We start from the raw sequence: 11,847 nt of genomic DNA, 5'->3' as shown, positions 1-11,847 counted from the left end.
TCCAAGCTCCACTCAGTCACACTGGCTGGCTCATTACCAGCTCTGGGTGAGTCCAGGTCTGCTATGGAATTTGGATATGTTCCCCAAAGTTTCCTGTAGCAGAAACTAGAGCCCCACTGTGGTGGTATTGAGGTGACAGGACCTTTAAGAGACAGGGTCTCAGGGAAGAAGGTTAGATCATGGGGCTCTGCCCCCAGAAGAAACAACGCAGGCCTGTAGACAGATTCCTTTTTGTGAAGAGCAGTCATTGTCTGTCAAGTTCTGCTGTCTCAGCACTTTGTCCTGCTTCTAGTCTCACCATGTGTTCTGTGCAGCACAGGATCCCACCATTGTGATACCACCAGTCATGAGGGAGGCCCTAACCCCCAAAATGTGAGCCAAATAAACCTGTTTCCTGAATAAAGTGCCCAGCCTCAAGCAGTTTGTTGTAGCAACAATAACAACAACAAAAAGAACTCTTCTAAAACATCCACTCATACAATCTCCAGCATTGTTCAGGTCTCTCCACCCTGCTTGTGACCCCGCAAGGGCAGGCACAGCATCTTTTGCCTGAACCACCAGAGCAACCTCTTCAACAGTTTCCTCTCCTCTACTTTTGCCTCCCTAGAGTCTGTTGTCCCCCTGCACCTACAGGGACCCTTCTGAAACACAGCTTTCATCAACTACAACTGCTTCAAACTGTTCCATGACTTCTGTTGCCTTCCAAAAAAACTCTGAATCCCTTGCCGTGACCTGCTGTGGCAACCTGGTCACCATCTGCTTCTCCTGACTCACTCCCTGCACCTCCCAACCTCAAAGGCATGGCCACAATGGACTGTCCCATAGGCCACCGGAGCTGTGTGAACTGAGCTGGGTCCTCCCAATTCAGCAAGAGATGGGAGCAGGCAAAGGGAACCAGGGGTGCTAGTAGCCAGCGAGAGCGAAAGATCCTGGGAGGAAAAGGGTGGTTGGCTCCCCCTCCTCCAGGGGGTGAAAAGCCACACTGAGCTGCCTGGAGAAAGTAGCCCTGTCTCAAACCCCCAGTTGTCCCCTTGGCCCAGATAAGACTCTTCCCAGCCCCGCCACCTGCTCATTTCAAGTTACCTCCCCTGAGTTCCCCATCAAGTTCTTAGCATCCTGTCACCCCTCCGTCAGCCAGTGGACCCAGGGAGCCGGGCACCACTGCATTAAAACTTTCCCAGGGCCCAACACACCCTCTCCTTCCCAAGCTGGGGCTGTGGTTTGAAATGCGGATTCTCTTTTTCCAACCAAATGCAGAGTCGTGAACACTGATTCCCTGAGAACTTTGATACACATCAAAAACTTCATGATACCTTGAACTCAGCTGCAGCGCAACTTCTGAGCCCATCTCACTTTATAGATGAGAAAACAGCAGCATTGTATCTAGCTCAGAGAGGGTGAGTGACTGGTACAAAGCCACTCAGGAAATACAGAAGCAGGGGTTATGCTCCTGGTCATATGTGGTAATTCCTAGGACAGGGTGGAAGGGCAGAGCTCTTTGTGAAATTATCCTGGTTTGATGTCTTGGCCCAATCTTTTCAGTTGCAATAGGTCGAAAAATGGTCCCCAATGATGGTCACATCCTAATCCCCAGAACCTGTGAAGGTGACTTCGCATGCCAAAAGGGACTTTGTAGGTATGATTCAGTTAAGGATCTGGAGATTGGGGTTATCCTGGACTCTCCAGGTGTACTCATGTCATCATAAGGTCCTTATAAGAAGGTGGCAGGGGGTTGGGAGAGAGAGAGATAGGGTCAGAGAGGGAGAGCACAAGGGAGAGAGGAAAGAGGGACAGAGAAAGGTGAAGATTAGAAGTTGATGAGCTGCTGGCTCTGAAGAAAAGGGAGAAGTCAGGAGCCAAGGAATGCAGGGGCTCCAGAAGCTGGAAGAAGCCAGGACATGAACCCACTCCTCGAGCCACCAGAAGGAACATGGTCCAGGTGGCACCTTGAATTTAGGACTTCTGACCTGCATGGGACAAGGCCCAAAAGAGCTGGGTCAGTCCCAAGGAACTCGGTGAGTTTATTTAAGAAAAGCTTCACTTCTCACTGCCTACTGTTCCCCCAAACATCAGGACTTTCCACATCTCTCTGCCTTCACCTGGACTTTCCACCCCTGGGGTTCCTGCCCCATCCCCCACTTGGGCAAAGCCCAGCAGTACAGTGCATAAGGTCAGATTCTGGAGTCCCACCTGCAGGTATCACATCCTCATACTGCCACTTCCAAACTGTCTACACCTGGGAAGCAAACTTACATGACTGAGCCTCTTTTTGTCACCTATAAAATGGGGGAGAATACAAGAACACACCCCACGAAACTCCCACTAGAGCCAAACGGAGCTGAGCCCTTGGTGGTGCAATGAATCATGGTCTGAGGGATGGTTAAGAGCTGTGACCTTTCTCAGGCCAGCCCTGAACTCTGTCTCTACCTGTTAAGATCCACTTTTTCTTTAAGCCACTTTGTAGACTGTCCTGGGGTCCCTAAATGCTTTATTCTGCATCTCCTTCAAAGGTTCTGCTCCATGAAGGGACATGACAGTGGTCACATTTTTTGTTCTTAGCATCAGGTGCACGGTAGGGAGATAGGGGTGAACATGGAATGAATGAATGAAAGAGTGAATGGGTGAATGGAGGAATGAATGAGTTGATGGATGAATACATCAGAGTGTGAATGAATGAGTGAATAAGTGAGTGAGTGAGTTGAGGAATGAGTGAGATGAGTGAGTGAGTGAGTGGATGTGAATGAGTGAGTGAATGAATGAATGAGGCATAATGAATGAAGGTGTTGGTGAGTGAATGAGTTGATGAATGAATCAGTGAGTGTGTGAATGAGGGGATAAGGGAGTGAATGAATGAATGAGTGGATAAGTGGATGAATGAGTTGAGGAATGAATGAGTAAGTGAATGGACAAATCAGGCAATGAATGAATGATCATGTTGGTGAGTGAATAAGTTGATTAATGAATCAGTGAGAGTATGAATGAGGGGATGCGTGAGTGAATGAGTTGAATGAATGAATGAGCGATGAGCAAATGAGTGAATGCTTGGATGGATGAGTGAATGAAAGAATGAATTAGTGAATGAATGAGTGAGTGAAGGAATGAATTACTGAGTGAGGTGATGAGCCAATGAATGAGTTAATGAATGAATCAGTGCACGGATGAGGTGATGAATGAATGAGTAGATGGAGGAGTCATTGAGTGAATGAATGGAAGAGTGCATGAGTGAGTGAATGAATGTGTGAATCAATGAATTCAGTGAGTGAGGCAATGAATTCATGGGGTATGAATGAATGAATGTGCTGATGAGGGAATGAATGATTGAATGAATGAATCAGTGCAGGAAGGAATCAATGAGTGAGTGAATGATGAGGTGGTGAGTGAATCATTGAGTGAGAGAATGAGGTCGAGTGGATGAATGAAAAGTGAATGAGTGAATTAGTGATTGCAGAAGCCCTGGGAGGAGCTCACGAGTGAATGAAGGAAGGCAAGCTCAAGCAGACGTTGCAGCCATCCAAATGGCCAGCTTGCTGCTCTCCATCTGCATGGGTGGCACTCCCTCTGTCCCCACCTGGACTAGTGAACAGGGCACAGGATGACATCCAGCAAAGTCCAGATCAAGGATACAGCAGATGGTGGGGGGCGATGAGGGGGCACCAGGCCAGGAGGGATGGTGGGGAGGACTGAAGGCCAGCTCATTGGCAATGCAGAGAGAATCCCAGAGAGCTGACGGCCCTGGCAGGGAGCAAGGGAAAGAAGAAAAATGAAGCGGTGGCAATCTCATTTTCCGAGCCCTGCAAGTCAGCCAGAAAATAGCTATTATTCCATCACACTGTTGGTATTAAGTTATTGCCCTCACTAAATATGAGAATGTGCATGAATATCTATTGAATCCCAGGTACCGACCCTCCTGGCTCAGAGGCTCAGTCACTGCCTTTACTGCCTTTACACTCCTCCAACAACAAACCTCAATCTTGCTGTGAAGTGAAAGACAATAGTATTTTAAATTGGTTAATAAATCTCCGAATTGATGCTCCTGGAAGGCCTGAGAACTTCATCTCTATTACTTGGAATAAAAGGGATCACATTTTAACCACTGCCAGGCTATGTATTTGGGGGAGCAGGGACACAAATCAGCTGCTCCTTCTTCCTGGTGAAGGGAGGGATGAGGTTCCAGGACCATGGATCAGAGAGAGCTTTCTTGATAACCAGGAAATTCACCAGTTTCTATCCAATTTGGACCTGCTGGACATCTCAGGCCACTTGGGTTTTGATGGCTTTGTTCGGCCATTTCCCCTGGATTCAAATGGAAAAACCTTGGAACTGAAGCTCTAGAGAAAACATAAAAATTGGTTTCTCTCATCCTTTTAAAAAGCACCCAGACAGGGCCAGGGTGCAGCTCAGTAGTAGAGCACTTGCCTAGCATCCATCCTGCTGATGTCCCCAGGTCCCTACCACCTGTGTCTACTCAGCATCCAACCTGAGTCCAGCCCAGGAGTAGAAACTCAGAAAAGAGTGGGATTGGCTGAGGGAAAAACATCCCAATTTACAGACATGCAAACTGAGGCTCAGAAAAGACCAGCAGCTTGCCCTGCACCTTGCAAGGAGCTGCCTGTCTGTGGTTTCAGTCAAGACAGTCTGTGCACCCGCTCTGCCCTGTCCCAGAGTCTCGAGAACCAGAAGTCAAGTTAGGTGTGGTGGTGCACACCTCTAGTTCCAGCAGCTTAGGAGGAGGCTGAGGCAGGAGGACGGCACACTCAAAATCAGCCTCCGCAACAGCGAGGCACTAAGCAGCTCAGAGACCTGTCTCTAAATAAAATAAAATATAAGGCTGGGGAGGTGGCTCAGAGGTGGAGTGTCCCTGAGTTCAATCCCAGGTTCCACCCCTCAAAAAAAAATCAGCAAAAGGGATCACTCTCACTCTGGTGGGACTCACCATCTTGGGGGCACTCAGGGTTGGGAAAAGGAGGATGTAGAGAACACTTAAGTGACCAGAGAGGTCCAGGAGAATGTGACGTATGCCTGATTGACAAGAAGAAGGGAATGAAGTGGGGTGAATGGACCCTCGGGGCTGGGATCAGCCGGGCTGGGGGCAGTGATCAGATGGAGTCTCTAGAACTTTCTTCAGACCCTGGAGAGCAGAGGAGCCGAGCACACTCAGAACTGCAGAGATCTTCGGGAGTAGCGATGATCTTGGATCCACAGCCTCAGTTTGCCGCACACAGCTGGCTGCAGGCTGGTGGCCAGCAGAAGGGGAAGTGCTGAGCAGTGTTTTCATGAGTATTATGACCAGTGAGCTTCTCATGGTTTCCTCTTTCCTGTGTCCCTCAACCCCCTTCCCCAGGCTTGGTAACCGTCTCAAGCCAACAACCCATTAATTCCAGGACACAGTGTGCCCTGAGCTGGCTCACTGCTCCCCAGCCCTGCTCTCTGGTCCCTCTGCCTCTGGTCTCACTCTTGGACCAGGTCTTACCAGCAGCATCAGCAATGCTGCTGACCATGCCATCCTTCCCCCAGGGTCCCCCGTGTCCTCGTCTCATGCACACATTCCCTCTTCTAGGATGGGTGTCCCTTCTCTCACCACCCCACAGTGCACCTCCTTCACCCCACAGGATCCTGCTACCACGTCAAGGGGGAGATCAGAAGTGGCCTCCTCCAGGAAACCCTCCCTGACTCCAAGCTTCCCCCTTGACTGTACTCTCTGGAACACTATCATCTATTTCTTTCTGGTTTGCTTTGTTTGGGGTGCTGGGGTTGATTTTGATAGAAGGAAATCATTACTGCCTCCTAAAACCACCGCAGAACACATGACATTTTCATTGACAGAGGTTACAGCAAGTTATTTGTTGGGTGGTCAACAATAGCTCTGACAACTGCCCATGTCCCCGTCATGCAACACAGCCTTTCCACCTCTGAGATCTAGACCACAGATGATATCCCATTCCTTTCAAACAGCGTATGTCCAAAGGCTTTGAGGGAAGCATTGACTGACATGAAAGATAGGACACAAACTAAACAGCCATCAACAGGGCACTATGGGGTTGAAAAGGAGCCCTTCATGGGTGGCACAGCTAACATAACCAGAATGAGGACAGTCTTCAAGGGTGGAGTCACACCCATCTCTGAGATGCATCCTGAAGTGAGCAGGGTGGGATGTACCTGGTGTCTGCTCAGTAATCTCTGCTGGGAAAGAATCTTAAACATATGCTTGCACCTGTGTGCAGAGGCTGTTCAGGGAAGTGAAGGATATGAAATTGATAAACCTCCAAAACTGTGTGACCCAGGAGGAGTGAGAGAGAGGGAAGCCAAAGCTTTGATCCTTCCAACAAATAATTTCTCAATGACATGACAGTGAAACTACAAATTAATCTTGTCCCTATGTCAATATAATGACCCCTGGAGGTCAGAAGAGCCCTGGAGTCTGAACCCTGAACCCTCTACCAATGCCTTGTAAAAAACACTGTCTAATTTAAAACCATGCTCATTAGAAATATTTCCAGATGTTTGCAACCTTTTGCCCACATCCTGTTGAAGTTTTCAAGGACTAAGACACCCCTCAATGTAACCTATGTAAACCCATAGCTCCCCTGTAATCGGTGCCTTTTTCTACCCAGAAAGTGTGCCTATCTGATACGTGACTCTGCTGCTGAATGAAGGCTTTGCTGAATTTGTGAGGTCTGTACCCATGTCTGTCACTTTTGTACTTACAGGAGGGTTACTGGTCTGAGTCTTTCCAGTCTCTAGGGAAGGGAATTGTGACCAGGACACAGAAAAGGGACAGAAAAAAAGTGGAATCTTTCTCCATCCTGCTTTCTTCTTTCTTTCCCTCCTTCCTTCCCTTTCCTTCCTCCCTCCTGCCACCTCCCTTCCTTCCTGTCCTCATCTTTCTTTCCCTTCAGAATTCTGAACCATGGGACAGTCTCTGATGAAGTGATCAACTCATTTAAAATGAATAAAACGTTGAACTTGTGAATGCATTTGTTAAAAAAAAAGGTTCTTGGCTTTAAGAGACTTTTTAAATAAAATGACTTTCCTTTTATTCCCATATTTTTCCAATCCTAGATACAGTTTTGTGTTTTCTAGTTCCTCCCATGATGAGCACATATGCTTCTGAAGATATACATCTATAGTTCACAAATGCACATAAGTAAAATAAATTTGAAAAACCCAGACAGACCTCTACCCACAGATGCAGAGGACCTTCTCCTGGGTGGATGCAGTGTTCTCCCCTGGTGTCTGCCTCTTAGCCCTGCCCCACTTACTTAACATGTTGCCACCTGATAAAGGTGGTCTGTGTTCCTGCCAGTGTTTTTAATTAATTTTCTGTCATGAAAAGTTCCAGTCTCCCACCTCAGAGACCTAGACAGAGTTCACCTTTCCTTTTGCAGGAAGCAGTTGCTTGGGTGCAATTAGTTTAAAAAAAAAGTGAGGAAAGGGAAGGTCCACTCACACTTTCTCTTGCCCACCCACCTCCATTTACACTCATTTGAATAATAGTAGTTCACATATTAACCAAGGACTTCCAAGGGTGGACAGGCCTCAACTTGAACTCAATTTAACTCATCCATATTCTAATTAATCTGGAGATTGGTGCTCAGTATTCATTGAAATTATTGGAGGAGGCAGACCTAGTGTGGGCCACTTTACCATTAATCCAATTAATCAGCCCTGTGGATTGGCCACCTTGATAAGTGTCCTTTGTTCAGCACTGGAGACTATGGACAATCCCTGGCCTAAGGGATAATATGCAGAGGTAAGGAGGTTTTGACCCCGCCCTGAGTCCTGAGTGGTGTTGGGTAGGAGGGGATGCTGGCTATTTTTTGGAGGAGTGTCCTGGATCATGCAGAGGCAGCTGCTGTCCTTCAATGATCAGTCTGTCATTCAATACTTCAGGCCTTTCCCCAGTTCATGGCTTCCTCCCCACAGTCTTCATCATCTCCATGCCCAGGGAACCTGTGCCCAGGGAGACTGAGCTATACCCAGGGGCTCTGGGACTCTGGCCTCCTAAAACACAAATATTTCACAAAATGTGATTGATAAACTTGGTAAGATAATTTATCATCAACTTAATTTAAAAGGCTTATATGATAATTTATTGAACATACATGTTTTATGAGCATATCTGAGTAACATTTTTCTCCATCAAGAGTAATGTGTGTTAATTTTTACTTTCCAAAGAATTGAATAGTTTTCAAAACTCACTGAATAAAGTTGTTTTTAAATTACTTAAATAGGTATTGTTATTAACATTTTATCCCTTTAATAGTTCCCATAAAATATGTTTAGAAGCATGAAAGAATATTATATATTCTAAAACTTAGGACACACTAAGAAGGTGGCTTTCTATAAACCATTCAGAGAGACAGAAAGAGAAACCAAACCTGCAAACACCTTGATCTGGACTTCTAGGTTCTAGAAGAATGGGAAAATAAATTTCTGCTGCTTAAACCAGCATGTCCATGGTAGTTTGTTAAAGTTGAGCTAGAACAATTATATACCATCAGATTCTGACAAAGTTTTAAAGTCAACATTTGTCCCCTCTGTTAAAGATCAAATTGGTTCTCAGTCTTTGAAGTGCAAATTTAGGACATTCATTATCATAATGGTTTGGGAAGAAACTATCCTTTCAATAGTCATAAATAAACAAAACATCACCAAACCATTTGGCATAGAAATCAAGTCCTTCTGATTGGAACATTCCAAGTACCTGAAGTTTGCCAAAAGTGGAAAAAACCTAGGCTTACTCAAGAAATCCCTTCTGAGTAGTGCAGTGTCACCTCTTCTGTGGAGGGCACACTTGAGGACTGGACCCCAAGTCAGACGTGGAAAACACACAGTCTCATTCCAGAGGCTCAACACAACTATCAGCCTGAGTTTAAATGTAGGCTGTGTGACTGTCAGATGATGGGCTGGTGGTCATGGAGGAGCCTCGGAAACCATGCTTCAGAACCACAGCTCCCATTGTGATGATTTTGAGATGTATGAAAATGTTTAATAAGCAACTACCATGTGTGTAACTGTACCACAAAGTGAAGGATAATGGACTTTTCTTGTCTAACCACTAATAAAAAAGATGTGCCCAAACATTTCCTTCAGGATGTGTTTTAGTGACTAATCTTTATGCCCAGGCTATTGATCTGTGACAGTTTTTTAAGACTTCTTTTGCTTTCTTTCCTATTTTTTAAATGTATTTTTAGTTGTCAATGGATTTTTAATTTTATGTATTTATATGTGGTGCTAAGGATTGAACCGAGGGCCAGGCAAATGCTCTACCACTGAGCCACAACTCCTGCCCCTACCTTAGCTTTCTTGACCTCTTTTTTTCACTTTAAATGCATTTTATTTATTTATTTTTATTTTCATAGACTTCAGATAGAATACCTCTATATTTTTAACTTTTAGCACTTGTTTGATTGCTTTTATTGGTGATTGTTATTTATACAGAATGGTGGATTTCAGTGTGGCATATTCATATACATATAAAAACATAATTTCATTTCACACCTCTTGACTTTAGTAAAACTTTAATAAAGGAGGTCAGACAAAGAAGAGTTCTTAATCTATAGGAACATATATACATCCTGCAAAAAACATGCTATTTGCTTCTTTACAGTAAATCCAAGCTGTGCTTTTTAGAAAGTGGGTACCAATAAAACAAAACAAACCAAAACAAAACAGGGCCCCTGGGACTGAGAAACAGCTGTGAAGGCAAAGCCAAGAGGACCCTTCTCAAGTGATGAACAAACAAGAGAGCTCCCTTCCCTACCAGTGTGAGGCAAATTGAAAAATCATTGATTTATTGTCAAATTTAAGAGAATTATTTGATAAAAAAGAAAAACTACTAAATGTCAAACTTTATAGAAAGATAAAATGAGAGTAAATAAGTCAGTGATCAGTCAGTTAAAGCCTCCTAAATAAATATACAGGATCTAAAAGAGGGATCAGAGGAACAATGAAGTCAGGTAGTGTCTCCTCTAAGGTACCTCATAGAGCAGGTCCCGATAGCTGGGCAAGTTCTCAGCAAATACTCAAGAAGTTGAGTAGACTCAGGGGCATCTCACTTCTCACCACCTGCTGCAAAGGCAGTTTGTGGAGTAGAAGCACACTAGACAAAATTCCTGAGTATGGAGGTAACCAACCCAAAATGACTACCCAAAATAACAACAGAATGCTTTTTGACTGAGGGCACTTCAGTTGATACACAGGTCAGAGCTATGATCCATGGAGTACACATCACACTAGGTGTGGGTCTGGGAGAGGTGAACCCAGAATGTACTGTGGAGGAGACAGGAGCAGCAAGCCAACAGAAAACAATGGGATGGTGAATTCAACCTCACTAAAACTCTTAGGCAGGCCAACTGTGAAAGCTCTGGCCTTGGAATATGAATATGGGTCTAGGTGGCTGAAAAAATGGTACAGTTATGGTTCTAGAATGCTTCTGCTGAGCCACCAGTGCTGAGATGCAGGGAATTCTCACATGTGCAATATGCCTGTGTCACGTGGGCACAAGGAAAGGGCATGTAGCTCCTTGCCACAGCCTCCCTCCTAACTCCTTCCCTATTTTCTCAAAATCTCTGAGTTGGTTTGAAGGAGAGTCAAAGGAAAACAAAAACAATTTGTCCCAAGGCCCACTCAGTCTGGTAGAGCTTAGTTTCTAAAGATAGAATTCTCTAGTGTAAACATGGATTATCATACAGCCTAGCCATAAGATCTGAGGGCAATTGGTTTAATTTTCCAAGTCTCAGTATTTTCACATATGAAATAATGTAGTTACAGAAATGACTTCATGGCATAATTGAGAAGATCAGCCAGGAGTAGTGGTACAAACCTGAAATCCCAGCTACTTGGGAGGCTGAGGCAGGAGGAGTATGAGTTCAAGGCCATTGGCCACTTAGTGACACCTTGTCTCACAACAAAAGAATAAAAAGGGCTGAGGATAAAGCTCTATAGCTTAGTGGGAGAGTGTTCCTGGGTTCAATCCCTAGTACCATGAGAAAAAAAGAAAAGAAAAGAAAAGAAAAAAAGGATCAGATAAGAGAAGGCATGGATAATGATACGTGGCAAAGAGCAAGCATTCATTCAGTATTCATTAAATAATGTCAATAAAAATAAATACCAAATTTAGCTGTTGAGTTCTTCATGTTAGATTTTAGCCCCAAGAAATTTTCTTCCTTATCCCTTCACCTAACCTAAGTACAACTGCAGGTGTCAGATCTTCCACTGAGTCACACAGAAGCTGCTAACTATAAACTATAAACTATATATATAGCAAATTTTCAGAGAGGTATAGTCCTCTTTATGTTCTGAAGGATTCCAATATTGCTTGAATAAACAAGGCCTGGTCATTTGGTGGTAGAAATGACACACTCCTGTTGAAAGTTGAAAGGAAACAAAGGACTGGTCACTAGGTCTGATTTGGAAATCTTGAAAAATTGTCAGAGTTAAATAAACCCATTTTTAGCTCCCCTGTATGACGAATTTCTAGCAAGAGTCATCTGGGTTAAGAAGTGATCTTTCCTTGGTTTTATTCTTCCCATTGTGTCTGAAGCTTAGTATGAGCATGTTCTTGACCCCATTACTCAACTGAAACAGTTCTTGACAAGGTCAAGAATGAACTTCATTTTGCCAAATACAATGATGAATTCTTCATTCTCACAGTAGTTGACCTATTATCAGGACTTGATGCAGCTTTGCACTCCTCCATTCTGGAAACACTTCCTATGTTTGGTTTAAAGGATCCTCACTCTCCTCTCCCTGGCCAGCCTCTGCTTCTCCTCTCAATCTGTGATTGCTTACCTGTGCACTCTCTGTGATACTAGCCCTCTGTCTACTTTTACTCACTTCCTGGAA

The sequence above is a fragment of the Sciurus carolinensis genome, unplaced genomic scaffold (assembly GCF_902686445.1).
Source record: "Sciurus carolinensis unplaced genomic scaffold, mSciCar1.2, whole genome shotgun sequence".
Taxonomy (NCBI): domain Eukaryota; kingdom Metazoa; phylum Chordata; class Mammalia; order Rodentia; family Sciuridae; genus Sciurus; species Sciurus carolinensis.
Note: the sequence above shows the minus strand (reverse complement) of the source record.